Genomic DNA, 15,422 nt, shown 5'->3' with positions numbered 1-15,422 from the left:
GGGCGGATTTTGGAGATGTTGCGTAGATGAAAGTCCAAGACATGTGACTGAGGGGAGGGGGAATAACAGTGTTGTTACCAGTTCCAAAAATGTCAGGGGGTGGTTTGGAATTTGAGGTGGGGGATGATGAGGAGTTCCCCTTTATCCAGGTTGAGTGGACAGATAGATCTGAGTGTCATCAGCATACAGATGTAAGCCAAAGGAGGATATGAGACTACCGAGAGAGGAGGTGTACAGAGAAAAGAGTACGGGTCCAAGGACTGACCCTTGGGGAACACCAACATGGAGGAGAGTGGGGGAGGGTGAGTTACCATGGAAAGAAACTTGAAAGGAGCGGTCAGACAGATAGGAAGCAAACCAAGAGAGAGCGGTGTCACTGATACCAATGGAGCCATGATTTGTATTAGGAGGGGGAGATAACAGTGTCAGAGGAAAGGAGAAGGAGCAGGGAAAAGTTGCGTTTCCTCGATATCTCAGACACATGTAGCAGAGCGAGTCCGGGCTTATATGAGATGGATACATTTGTTAATCTACTAATGATATCTTCTACACCCGACCATAAAGGTGTCAGGGTGGGGCAACTCCAAAAAATGTGTAACAAGACAATAAAATATGTCACAAAAACATATTTTGAATAGCTGGAGTACTTCATTGAAATAAGTGTAAACCCTAAGGGGATGCCATTTCAGGTCTACATTCACTTGTTCTGGCATCAGATGCTCTTCATTGCTCTGGACCACTTCACCATGTCTGTGCAATGTGTCTTGCTTTAATCCTGCACCAAGCACATATGTGGCAAGGTGACGATCGATGAGCACAATTGAGAAAAAAGGGGTCAGAGAGTTGTCACCCTATAACAGGAAGTGTTTGAACTTTTAGTAAAGGGTCACCAGGTATTCTTTTAGCTTCAGCTTCATCTTTTGCTCATCATTCCTTGCACTTTTCTCTGCAGACACAACAGGCGATCTTTCAGCACAACCTTACAGAAACCATTAAAGGCCAGCTGGTGCAGCCTATGTGCGGAACGTGTTAAGGAGGCGACAATTACCTGCCTGTCATAGGATGTATATTGTCCAGGGAGAGCGAGCGAAGGTTTCTGCGCTCTCAGTTTATCTGGAGGAAAAGAAGAACTGCAAAATGAGTCCCAGCGCCAGCCACGGCACATAAAATCACCTATCTGTGTGTAGCTTCATTGTTTTTCTAAGTGTCTCTTCCAATTCAGTCACATAAAGCTGCCTGCTCATCATTTAATGCACATAATTAGAGGGTAGCTGCATCTGGCAATGTTCTGTGGAGCCCAAATAGTACATTTCACTTAGCGAGAGGACTGTCATGTACTCATAAAATGGACTGCAGTAAATTAAAACGCTCGGCTGCCTTTTTTTTTTCCTTTTATAGTAATAGAATATTCAGTTTCACTGATATTTATTATTGTTCATTCAGATCTGTGCAGTGGGGTAATGCATGGGAAAACGCATTTCTTACCACCCAGTCCTGCAATACACAAGCAGTGTTTTATGGTGATTGGCACATAAATGGGCCTGATTAATTAAAGTGCTCCAAGGCTGTAGAGGATACACTTTCAATAGTGAAGCTGGGTGATCAAGCAAACCTGGAATGGATCTGGTCCAGGATTCAAAACATTTGGTAACAAATAGCAAACGACTTTTAAGAAATCCATTCCAGGTTTGCTGGATCATCCAGCTTCACTGATGAGTAGTGTATCCTCTCCAGCCTTGGAGAGCTTTTAATAAAACAGGCCCAATGCATCCAACCAGTACACCACAACACGTGTGTGTAACCACACAACAACACACACGCGTGAATCATCTGCACAGGTGGAGCTGTAGTACAAGGCCTGGAGTACATTGGGGAGGGGGCTGTCCGAATAAATTGGCTGCTTTCTGCTATCACATGTAAACGTGCAATGACGTACAGAACTTTGTGACCAAGGGTGTAGTGGGATGGGCACAGGTGGGAACCCCATGCGCTCACTTTTTTTCGGAATGAGCACATGCGCCCACTTTGCAAAGGATTCTTTGGTGGTCAGAGACTCTGGCCGGTCCGCCTCTGCGGAGTCAGGAGAAAAATCTGAACACAACCTGCTCAGACCTGTGATGGGAGAGTGGTGCTTGTTCTGGTATCATGACATCACGTTGGGGGAAGTTCCTTCCCCTTTGAGTGACACAGGCAGAGGCGTAGTGGGGCGTGCGCGTACCGTGCCCCCTTTTCTTTTTTTACGACTACACCCCTGCCTGTGACCCAGACTTTTTGATCCGTTTTAACCTTTCTTATGCATTTTATTTTTCTATACAAAATAAGATCTTTATTTCAACAACTTTATCAATACATGCAACATCTGATACATCACAGCATGCAGAACCCCCAACAAGGCAGACAGTTCTACCAGAGCTACCAGAGATGGAGAAGACGGCTGGAGAGGATACAATTTCTTCGGTGAAGCTGGGTGATCCAACAAACCTGGAATGGATCTGGTACAGTATTCAAAACAATTGTTGGCAAATGATTTTGAAGAAATCCATTTCAGGTTTGTTGGATCACCCAGCTTCACAGATGAAAATGTATCCTTTCCAGCCTTGGAGAGCTTTAATAAATCAGGTCCAATGTGTCTGTGCTGTGTGAGGTTCACTTGACTTTGCTGGTCTGCTTCACAGCAGAGCTGCTAAATGAAACTGTTGTCATTGGTTGGAGTCAGCCACCTTCTGGTCGCAAATGGTAAATGTTAAATCATACCTTGAACATTATGAATAAGACATTTTTGGGAAAAAATATGTATTTTCTTCACTTTTGAATGTGATTTTGCTATTGATCTCAATATATTTACATTTTAATAAGTTTTTAAATTGACAACTATGCAATTTTCTGCAGTCATTTAGCCATCCCTGAATGGTAATGGATAGAAACAGATGACAGTCACATAAATAATGCACTTTGTTCAGGGATTGTGGGTGACAACCACCATTTGCTTTGCAATGTGTTGGATTCGGCAGCTTGTTTGCCATGCTACAAATGTGTGTGCTGCATATTTGTAAATGTGTTGTACAGCAATATACTAATGTGCATTGTTGTGGAGCTGTGGGTGATGAGGGTGCACATATTATTGAATGCCAACCTATTGTAGAGCACCTATTGTATTTTGCCACATATTGCGGCTGATTTATTAAAGCTCTCCAAGGCTGAAGAGAATACACTTTCATCAGTGAAGCTGGGTGATCCAGTTAACAAATGGCAAATAACTTTTAGGTAATCCATTTTAGATTTGGTGGACCACCCAACTTCACTGATGATAGTGTATTTTCTCCAGCCTTGGAGAGCTGTAATAAATCAGGCCCATTGTGGTAATGCTCACATTTCTGTATGAAGACACATGCATCAATGCAACACACTAATATGAATGAGCCTTAGGACTAGATAAGCAGTATCTGCATATGTAGTTCTCAACTATGACTGCTCTTCCACCCTTGTTTTCAGAGCACACACAAGTTTTGTCTGGGATTAAAGATACACATGGATACCTTGTAGCACCTGGTGTCGGAATCAAGTTTTGTTTTAATGACAGGTTCACTTTAATGCAGCAGAATATTTGGCTTCAGGTTCCTCTGCACTGTTCAGAATTCTTTGCGCTTTCTCTCTCTACGAGGTGTGACACCAGCAAATTTGTTTATCTTGGAACATAATACATGTTACATAATATCACGTCTGATAAACATCTTTCATATTCATGCACATGCCTTCCGCAGAGTATCGTGATCCAGACTCGGCAAAGCTTGGCAAGTTAAACCCACATTCCACTTCTCACTGATAATTTAGTCCTTGTGTTTTTGATCGCCGGCCAGCCAGAATTCTCTCGCAGCCTGGAAAAGATTTTGTTCTTCTCACAGACTCCCTGCGACTATGGACACAATTATACTATTATAGTCTACGGATAAATAAAAGGAAAACTCGCTCTCCCGCGCTGCACCAAAACAGAAACCTTCGGCCTTTGTGCCTGCTGTTTAATTTTACTGCTTACATCTGTTTTGGAGAATTTGTTATAGTGAACCTTAAAGTAAAAATATATTTTTTTTGTTTTGGTAAGATCAGTGAAAAATGAGCACCTCTGTCAGGTTTTTCTTTTCTGTAATCGGTCCCGCACCCACCAGGAGCATAGGGTATGTAAGGGTGCAAATCAGTAGGGTGCACATGGTCTCATGATCTCCATTCCCAACCCTCCAGCTTACCCACTTCTTCTTCCTTGGTACCCCCCTGTCTGTGCCTGCTAATGCTGACCTGGCCCCTGAAGCGGACCTAAACTCAAAATTTTTACTTTACATAAAAGGGTGGACACCCTTTTTTTTAAAGTGCAACACCCTTTTTTTTAAACAAAAAGGGTGCAGCACTGCCATGGCGATCAAGACTGAATGGGAGCGCAGAGGCACCAGGGATACCTACCCCACACAACTAAAGGGAAAGAGATGCCGATCTCATGCATGCGCAGTGAGATTGGCTTTCTTTTCTTCCACTTTACAGCAGGCTACGTCACCCGATCTGACCCCTGTGCAGTGCAAGATCAGGTAATAAGACCAATAAGACCAAAGAAGAAGTCAGAAAATGGCGGCGCCCAGCGCTTCCTCAGCACCAGGATGGGGAAGAATTCAAGGACCGCGCGGGACCACATCAAGGAAAAGTCCAGAGCCATCGAGGGATCTGTGGGACTAAGGGTAAGTGTAATTTTTTAATTTTTGCTTTAGTTCCACTTTAAATTTGGGCCTGACCTCACTGACCTCACTGTGGGTTTTTAGAATATCATGATGTTTGTGAGTACTAACGTTGCATTCAAGTTACATTTAAACTTTTTGAGTGTGATGCCTATTAGGTACAATTTGTCTAATGACATATTGGTGTTCTGAATTATTCTTAGTGTCCCGGCAATGTATTCTCCTGAGAAAGCAGTTTATACTACGAAACGCGTAGAGGTTTGCAACTCCCTATCTATACTATGGTCCTCTGGCTGTGGAAGATAGTCCTTTTTAGTTGGGTTCTCCACTCAGTTTGTCTTTGTAAATCCAAAAGGAAGGGGAAGCTTCATTGCCTAATATACATCTAGTACTAATTACTAATTGTGTGTTGTCACTTTTGTAAATAAAGATACAGTTTTTATCAACACTTTACATGTATTAATTGTTTATTCTATCATGCCTTAAAAGTTTATGGCGAGTGAAAACACTTTTGCTCATAAGGAACTGGCATACATTTGGTACAGCTATCTAAAGTGTCTATGTATGTCTTCACTTTTGTAGGGTGCTACCTATGGGCATGCTGGGCCATCAGACATGGTTTTCCCTTCAACTCTGCTATACAGATTGTATAATGGAGAAGACGAGTCTTGTCATTCTCCCATAACCTCCGATGCGGAATTTCACTGTTATCAGGATAGTTTTTGTTTTTCAAACCACTACAGAATGAAAACGATGATAATCCCAGGAGGTCATCAAGTTCCTAAAGCTTCTTCCCCCCAGCTTAAAAAACATTTTCGGGGAGATAACTGCAAAATGCTACAACCACCATATCTGGCACCAAAAAATATCCCATTCTTATTTTACCTGACAGGAGGATCCCCAAAAACAATGTCCTGTTTAGGAACTGTGCCCAAGACACATACTTCACAATGCCAACAATATACCTACTGTTACCAGAACCTCCTTATCCCTCTTTTTTTTTTTTTTTTTTTGGTACCATTGACGATCATAATCACTTCAATACCTCAATTTTCCTTTACCACCGGTTCCATGACTGCATGGGCACCTTGTACTTTATACAGCGATCTTTGTATGTGGCATAATTGTGCACTGATTTTACTTTTGTCCTCCTGGACTATGAACTCGTTCTCAACATTCTCTCATTCTGGAACACATTCTCAATAATTGTCACTGGAAAATTCCATTGGTGATGGTTTCCAGCCACATTATAATGAATATTGTACAAACAAAGCTGTTCCATTCTATGGAAAGTGGAGAATGAGCAGAAGGTGCCCCACGGCATTCTTTCCACAAGAGATCAATAACCATTGTTGGCTTCCTGGGCCACCAGGCCACAATGGGACACAGCTGTACAGATTCTAGAGGTTCTCCCTAGATGATCACAAATGATCCTCTCTGGTGAATAAAATGTATTGTGTGTATGAGACATTACAATGGCTTCCATTTGGCAGAGATGAATCAAAGATGAGAATTGCACCACCCTTTAATCACGCTTCTAACGATGGGAATTTGTTTTGCATTTTGCAATGCGGACTAAAATTTTAGGATGATGCAGATCATAAATTGTGTCTATAGAGTCATGTGAAGCACCGCGTGGTTCTGTGAATTGTTCATTTTGTTTTACTGTCTCTCGTGATGAATCAAAGTCGGATTAATCGTTTTTATAGATAGCATTTAATGTATAAGAGACCTGAATCTGGGACGATGTATAAATTCAATATATTACATCCATATATTCCGAATGATTGGTATAATTGAGGTGCTGGTATGGGTTTGTTTTTTTTCCCTGTTTTATGGTATTATGTTGCTGTGTGTCTGTTTATTCCCAATATTGAGATGTCTCAAATATGAAAGCAGGGGCTAGTTTAAATGGTGATATTTGCAGGCAGAAACATACTTGTCCCACCATCACTTATACTTATCTTACTTGAAAAAGAAGCAAAAATGCATTTTGTAGTATTTCATGAACATAATATGGATTTTAACCCATTTACAGCCAAAAATTTCATTTTGCAAAATTCACAATTGGAGACAATTGTCTGTAAATGTTTTTCTATTTATTAGCCTGATTAGTGTAATGTTAATAATTGATTGGAGGTGATCACCTCTGAGCCTTCTTTCTAAATAGATTTTTTCCAGATCTTTTTAAAATAGATCACATGGTACTTGGGAACTTTATATGAAAGTGGCCTATGGTCTTTTAACTGTGATTTTGACATATGTTTTGTTATATCTGTGGTTTTAATTTTAAAAAAAATATATATCATGCAACCTGTTGGTAGCATTTACATATTAGCAAAGTTACACAGCCCCCTGTAACTTTACTTATTCTTTTGTTTATGTTAAAAACATAAGAATGTACAGGTGAATGTAAAATGTTTTGTGTTTTCACATGCAGTTAGCAGATGGTGCTTAAGTCTCCTTTGAACACATATTCCAGTTTCTCCTTTTCCTTCTTACTGAATAAATATATAATGTTAAACACGTAAAAAAATAAACCAGAAAATTGTTTTGTAAAGGCGTCAAAACTAACACTAAAAAAATATTTATTATTTAAAAATAAAACAAAAACCACAAACCAAACATTTAAAAAAAAGATATTTAGCTTTAAATGTAAAAGGGTTTATCTCAAAATTATACCTAATTATAGAGCTATGTATCGCAAATTACGGTTGACGCGTTTCGCTGCTTTTCTGTAAACATTTCTGTAAAAAAAAAAAAAAAACAGAACATTTCATGTAAAAAATTGTTTAGGAATAACAAATTCAAAAAACGTATTACAATAGAAAAAGTAATTACAAGTTGATGCTAGGTAAAGAAAAAAACATTTTACAGAAATGTTATATGCATGTCTTATGATTCAAATTTCTCCTGAAGGTGCGGGCTATGAAAAGCCACAAAACGTATCAAGCGTAATTTGGGACACAGCTCTATAGTTAGATTTAATTTTGAAATAAATTGTTGTACATTTAGAGCTTAATATCTTTTTAAATGTTTGGTTTGTAGTTTTTGTTTTCTTTTTGAATACTAAATATATTGTTTTTACTTTTAGGTAGAGTGTTGTTAGTTTTCTGGTTTATTTCCTTTGTTCAATTGTATCGGGGATATGGCATCCATAAAGTTTTTAGACACATATAATTGTTTCCCCTTGTTATCCCCTAAATTTTGAGATACTGAAGTACCCGTCACTTTAAGGTTTTTACATCCTTCTCCTCTATCCTCTAAGCTGCTGAGATCCCTATCACATTTATTAGTATACGGAGTACCCCTATTTTTTATTTATAAGATAACCAACCTCCTGAAGAAGTAGCTAAATAACCACAAAATGTGTTGCGTTAATGTGAATATGTAATCCCTCTGATTTGCAATAAATATATACCTAGATGATTGGCCAATTATTGAAGATGTATATATAATTGTATGGCTCTTATACCCATCACATCAGGATCTGTTGAATGAAAATTGTGATTTTAATGTGTTTTTTACATTCTTCATTTTTCTTCTTTTAAATGGTTATGTAAATAAAAGGCTTATACATTTTAATGAAATCCCCATATATCTCTTTATGGATGTTATTCAATCCCTCTGGGCTCTGGGTAACCCAAATTATTTCTTTATCTTTTCTATCATATTGTTTATTTAATAGCTTAGGCTTACATTTACACGCTGATGGAGGTAAAGTAGTGATTTATTATAGGCAGCCAACAAATCTCGGGAATGTAGATTGGCATATTTAGAAAATCTATGGTCTATAATTTTACGCCCCCCAAAAAAATTGCGCTGACATTGTCTTTTCTGCATTGTCTTGTTAGCCATTGGTATATAGTTTACCTTAACGTAGACCTTCTGCTAGAATGGAAGATCTGCTCACATTGTCCTGGCCTCCTACCCCTTCTAAAATGATAAATTTGTACCTGTATATCAAAATATTAGAATTGTAATCCCCTTACCTCCATATGCAGCAAGGTTGGGCATTACATCATCGTCCCTCCAGGTAAAGCCCTGTGGATTGCATCGCTGGGTGTGCCATCATTGTCCCTCCAGGTGGACTTTGGTGCAATGAAATTAAAAAAGGTAAAAGGCTAGTTTCAGAACTTGTCAAGAGTCGGAAGTATGAAACCAGAAAGAAAAGGGGGGTTTTAGTGGCAAACATTTATTTCAGTGATTCATATGGATAGTTACTATACAGAGCTAAGCTGTAGTATTTGCAGTATATAGATGTAAATATATTTTAACAATAGGTAGTCTCAGGTGATACAGATATGACTGTGTCTCCGCACCCGACACGTTTCACCAGTTGGCTTCTTCAGGGGATGGTGAGGCAGAGGATGTGGTTGATGTAATCCAGGGGGTAACAAAAGTTGACCAGTTTGTGGTTGTGGAGGATCACTCTAGATAGTAGGAGTACTCGTATCTTATATTTCCACAAAGTAGGGTTTGATAATATTGAGTAGGGTTGGAGGTGGGGTGAGTTCAGAAAAATGTAATCCTTTAGTGAATTAATTCACTAAAATAGTGCAGGTATAGCAGCAAGTTGTTGCTGAAGGGGCTGGATGAGAGTCACAGCCTACTGATGAGTGTCTGTGCTAGCAGATCCTGTGCAAAATCTTGAGAGAAGCTCCAGTCCATTCCGAAATCATCTTCTCTGCTGCTCAGTGGTTAGCAACGTTGTCCTCACCCAGAAACCATTGACTGAAGTCCGTGGTTGGGTAAATATAATACTAATTTTAGCCATTACAGTTATATTTGTTGGGTTTCTAACAGACCTGCATCCACCAGTGATGGACAGAATAATTTGGGTCTAAAAAAAAGTGGGATAGCTGTAGAGTCAGCACTATAAGGTGCTTGTACTTTCTGGCCCTGGGGTCTTCAAAAACTGCTACAAAAGAAAATTCTGTGCAAGCTGCAACTTTCAGAACAAATTGCACCAGGTTCACCCAGCTCTTCCCAGTCCCCATGTGACAGCACTCAGAACTGACCAATGATCATTCTATTCTTGTAAGATGTGGGTTGGGTCACGTGTTCCTTTATATTTGGAAGTACCAAATCCCCAGATTCCTATTGTGAATCATTGGCCAAATGGACAAATACATATGGTATCTTATGATATCTCGGTTGCAGTATGTAGTGTGGGTATAGTACAGTTTCACTTTAATAGTTCATGACATATAGTTTGGTTAGTGAATTCACTTCTTACAAAAAAAAGAAATCTGACGTTTAATTTAAATGAAATGAGCAGTGGACTCATCATTGCTATAAATAATTAAAGGTCTGGACCTATTAATGTACCAGAGCCTAGAGGTACAGAAACTTTAATTGGGAAAGCAATGAGGAATCTTGGACGGATTTCGACTAGATGTCCCATTACAGGTTAATCACTTATTCTATTTTGACTCTTTACAATCTTTTTTTTTTTCTCCCCTCTCCTGGCCCTGGGATACAAAACTTACAATTTTTACCCAATGCTTTGCGATTCAAGGTTTCAAGCTGAACGACACGCTGAAGAAATGTAATTTGTAGCTTGCGTGAGCCCGCAGCTTTGATAATTGCTTTAGGGAGAAGATGGTCCTGCTTTAATTTAATTTCCAGAACTCGGGTAGGTGTTCAACCCACCTTCACAGGGTAACATTTTGTTCTGTAACTGCTGACTGTGCAGATTCTGCAGAATTCCCAGGAGATGGAGGGGTGTATAAGAGATTTGTCTTCCTTCTTAAACGATTCTTCGCTGTGGGGAACCTCCAGGGATTTTTTTTTTCTCTCTCTAGCTCAAGTTCACCTCAGAAGTCATTCTTGTGTGTGAGAACAATTATATAACACTTCCTGTATGGAACAGATATATAATGACCTATATATAGTTGAGCCGTACAAACACTTTGTGCATTTGTTGACATTTAAAAGTCTTACATTTTTTATGTTGGATTGGCCAATTGTGCACCTTAGCTGTATGTATTCCATGCTAACTCTGGTTGCATCAATTTTACCTTGTTCTATTTTTTTCCTATTGATCTTAATTTTTTTTTAAGAAAGTCATGTTTATTAATTTTCAAGAGAGAAAAAAAAATACACAAAATATAACAATATGTTCCGCATCACATTCTGTATGTTATATCTCTATCAAAAGTCAAAACGAAATGTGAAGAGAAAGGGGGAACAGAAAAACATTCAATCATAAACATAAGCCCATTGTATTGCACAATAAATATATATTTTTTTAATAAATTGGATTTTTAGAAATTGAGGATATTGAAGTACCGATAAAATCCCCAAATACCTGAAAGGTGTTTTGCAAAAGAAATGGTCTTGAATATGGATGCGGTACTGGCAAAGGGCAAATCCTGCCTGGAAACCTAAATTAGCTATTAAAGCCCATTGCAACCAAAACAGCCAGGAAGTTCTTTCAGCGTATGAAGAAAATATCAGGGAGATATTCTTTCTTTTCTTATGGTATATTTGTCTGGTAAATAGTGGAAGAAATACAATTGGCCTGACTTAAAGCTCTCCAAGGCTTGAAAGGATACACTGCCATCAGTGAAGCTGGGTGATCCAGCAAAACTGGAATTAATTTCTTCAGTCATTTGCTAGCAAATGTTTTGAATCCTGGACCAGATCCATTTCAGGTTTGCTGGATACTGAGCTTCTAGATGAAAGTGTATCCTCTCCAGACTTGGGGATCTTTAATAAATCAGGTCCATTGTCTTTAAATACACGGGGACCAGAAATCATAGAATCTTTTGGTTGAAATAGGGGATTGGATTACCAATCTTTCATAACTAAGTTGGGTATTAATTAGTAAGAGTTAAGCTACAAACACACGTCAGATATTTCTCGTCCCAGCTGGGATGGAATCTGATGAGAATCTGGCTTGTGTACAGTGCTCATCCGACATCGTTCATGGTTCCATCCTGGTGGATCCACAAATAACAAATGATCTTAATAAAAGTGAAGGGGAGCGAGCGCAGCTGGGTGCCGCTCCGTTGTTCTCCTTCCTCCCTTCTCCATAGAGCAGCACTCGTATGTAAAGCACTCGTTTAGTCTTTTGTCATTGAAAATGATCTTTCACAATCCTTTCCAGCAACAAATATTGAGCACATGTACGTAGGCTTTCAGCAAAAAGAATATGATGGACTAAAATGTAAAAGAGAGGCGGTAAATTTTCAATCCCGTTTAATAGGTCAGTAGCAAGGGATGATTTAATTATACATCCAGTGAGATCCGATATACATTTAATGATAAAGTTCCAAAAGCTGGAGGTGCCCTGATATAACAATGGTATGTAAAGCAATCCTATATCTGCACTTCATCTCCAACACATTGGTGTAAGGTTCTGATCTTCAATTTTTAATTGTAATTGGAAGTGGAACTGTTTTCAGTTTGGCACAAACATGTTTTTTTTCTTTTCTTTAAATATGATCCAATCTATAATGGTGCTTAGGCTTGGCTTAAATAAATCCTAAATGGTAATTGCAGGTTCTTATCTGGGCCCTTCTGAGAGTTAATTAATTTGTGCCTTAAATACCCCTTTTCTCCTGCTGTTTTCTGCCCTTCCCATCCATTGCTCAGGGCTAGTGGTACCGAGTAACATTCCCACCCCTCTACTTCTATGACCTATCATGTATTGCAGAGCGGGGGCAAGTTTATTATAGGGAGCCCAGGTCTAACCCTGGTGCATATTGGAATGTATCATCATAGATACTCTATGTGTCAGCTGTAACAGGAAGCTGGGGTTAGGGCTGTGAAAATGGAAGGTTTTAGTTCAATGTTTATCTGGTGGGATATGTAATTCTGTCATTTTAGTTGTTTTTTTTTTTTATTTACTTTTTTTCAATTCCAAGCGAGGATTAAAATGGAGGAAATATAATCTATCACAATCACTAACACTTTACCAATTTTAGCTCAATTCACACAAATACCAAATGCAAATGCGCTCTTGAACTGAGGTCTTAAAAAGTAGCAAAATGCATCCCAGCAGTCTGAATGGTCCCTGGGTCATGGCCATGCAAGGCTTCCATGAGCATAGGGACTGGTTGGGTAATAATAAAGGAAGCACAGGTCCACAGAATGGATGGAGAAGACATGGAAGATTCTGCAGGTCCCCAGCTACGGCTTCCTATCCAGCAAGCAGAACACTGAGCAGCAAAGTATTGGCATCACAGTTCATATCATAAAGCTTTGCATTTTGAGTTCAGGCCACATTAAGTGACCCAGGCCACTCTAAAGCTGTGTGCAATAATTAGCGTTGGAAATTAACAACTAACTAACTAACTATTCATCTGATAATCGTTAACAAAAATAGTGCACAACGAAGCCAATGACGAGGATTGTCACTGGAAACAAACGAGCGTCCCGGCAGATCTGATTGTTCGCAATCTATTGTGTGTACGGTCGTTCAGTGATCATGGATGGTTCAGCAGTACACTTTCTCCTTTACATTTATTATTACTTATTATTTAATAATATTATTTTCCTTTATTATATTTGAACGATCGCATCGTTACAGCATGTACAGAATTGTGCACAATACCATCGTTCAAAATAATCTTGCATAATCATTAGTCGTTCATTTTCTAAAACCTGTGTACCTAGCTTTACTATCATATCTTACAGTTGATGTCCACAGAGGCTTTATTGCTTTCTCTCTCAGCTTTACACATCCAAATATTGTCATGTATGAACTGATGTAGAAGCGTCATGGTTTCTTCACATGGATTTTGCAATACAATGCACTATACATGGCTATGGGGATGCAAAACATACTTGTAGAAAGTCAGCTGCAGGTCAAACGCACCAGCCAACGAATGATCTCAGAAGTATCTGAAACTGGTTTCATTTAATGTTATGGCCACAATTCCAAAGCCCATCAAATTCCTAAAGCTGTTGGACTTTAAGGAAACTTGGCGGTGGCTCTGTATGGTCACAAAGGAATGGAGACATGGCGGAACCATTACAGCAGCTCCATTTGCAGTCTTTCCCAGAATCCGCCAGCTTTGATAAACATATATATGATGCTGCTATACCTCTAGAAGCCGCGTGCCTTCCACTTATAGAAGGGGTCACATTGAGGGATCATTCGCCTGCTGGAAATTCATAACTTTGAGGACTTGTTCTTATTGATTAATGATGCGACGCACAGAAGAGCTGACGATGTTCAGCCAGCATTTGGCATCTTTTCTCTTGTTAGAGCGTAGCAGGAGCATGCGTGTGGCAGGGTAACAATATCAAATCGTTATCTCTGCAGTGAAAATCCCGCCATTATCGCACGTTAGCAATCACCTATTTTGACAACATTATGCCTCATCTCTGTAGAAACCCTAATCAATTGTATGAATACAAGCTGTATGATAATTACCTTTCCACTGTCACTGGCTTGTTGCTGCGAGAAGCGGACAGGGAAGCGGCAGCTGTGACAAATTACTAGGATATCAGAAATTGCATCTGTCAGAGAGGGTCATGCGGGGGGTGCTGAGCGATCGCATTATTTTATTTTTTCCTGGAGAATCTCTGAGCTTAAAGAGACATTCTAGGTGAAACACAAACATAATTAAAGCCTAATTCCTGCCAAGGAGATGAAGACGTAATAGAAACACAACATTTTGTTGTGTCTTAGACTTAGGCCATTGGGACTCCAACATGAGCCCAGGGTGACAACTCAAGACCACCACTGGAGACAAAGGACAAAGTGTTGTCACCTTTTACCAGGAAGTGTCTGACAAAGTGGTTTTCATGGCAGAATCACCATTACTATAACAAAGCTGCAAAATTAAAATAATAACCATTAGATTTTAGTGATTTGGTTTACATTTGGTTTATAAGCAAACATGCAGAATTCTGTGCGTGTTTAGCAGCACACTGGCTATTGCAAACTTGATGAGCTGAGCAAGTCATTTAAAGGGAGTATCCACCTTTGCCCATGTGTAGTCAGAATATTTAATGCCAAGCTGCTGTTGCAATAAACAATTTGAATGCCATAGCCATATAGGACAAATGTGGGCAGGGAGCATTTATGAGTGTAAACCAGATTTAAAACCCAGACGTAAATAACAAATAAAAATAATCCATCTTTAGGTTTATCAATGTTTTATAGATTTTGGGCACCTGAATTTGAACTGGCCGCAGCCCCTTGTAGTTCCTGTATAGCGGAGCTCAGACTGTTGGGTATGGAAGCAGCACAAGGAGCCAATGCAAGGGGCACGTTAAAAAGAGAAAAGAGTAATAAAAGAAAAGCTCATGGGTGTCTTCCTCCACTTTTACGATCCACTCACATGGTAGGAAAGGCACCTGCAAGTGAAAGTAAAACTGCACCAGAAAAAGATCGGATATGCTCCCCTCTTTCTCAGACCTGCGTGACTTTGTAAATCTCAGGAACGGGTGAACAGAAATACAAATACCTTTCCCCGACAAGCAGGTTTTTTTATTTTTATCTTTTCTCTGTACTTACCTGCATGCCTGGTGTGAATCTGCAAAGAAATACCAATGGAAGAGGATATTTCACATATTTACAGATGATCCTAATTATTTTCACATCATTTTCTAAATTCTCTATGCACTGTGATTCTTGGCCTTTGTATTGCCCCTTAAGTATTGTGGTCGCATCCTGCATTCTATTTCTCACCTCTTCCTTGTAATGGATATCTGAACTCTGCCTGACCTCTGTATGCTGTGTGA

General features: G+C 39.3%; 1 protein-coding gene across 3 annotated transcripts in view; it reads left to right on the top strand.

The window, feature by feature from the left end:
- Window positions 1-15,422, top strand: part of PTPRF (protein tyrosine phosphatase receptor type F) — a 552,192-nt gene that overhangs the window by 256,048 nt on the left and 280,722 nt on the right. The gene's annotated exons all lie outside the window — the stretch shown is intronic.

The sequence above is a fragment of the Pyxicephalus adspersus genome, chromosome 8 (assembly GCF_032062135.1).
Source record: "Pyxicephalus adspersus chromosome 8, UCB_Pads_2.0, whole genome shotgun sequence".
Lineage (NCBI taxonomy): Eukaryota > Metazoa > Chordata > Amphibia > Anura > Pyxicephalidae > Pyxicephalus > Pyxicephalus adspersus.
The sequence above is the reverse complement of the archived record's forward strand: the minus strand, read 5'-3'. Positions and strand labels throughout refer to the sequence as shown.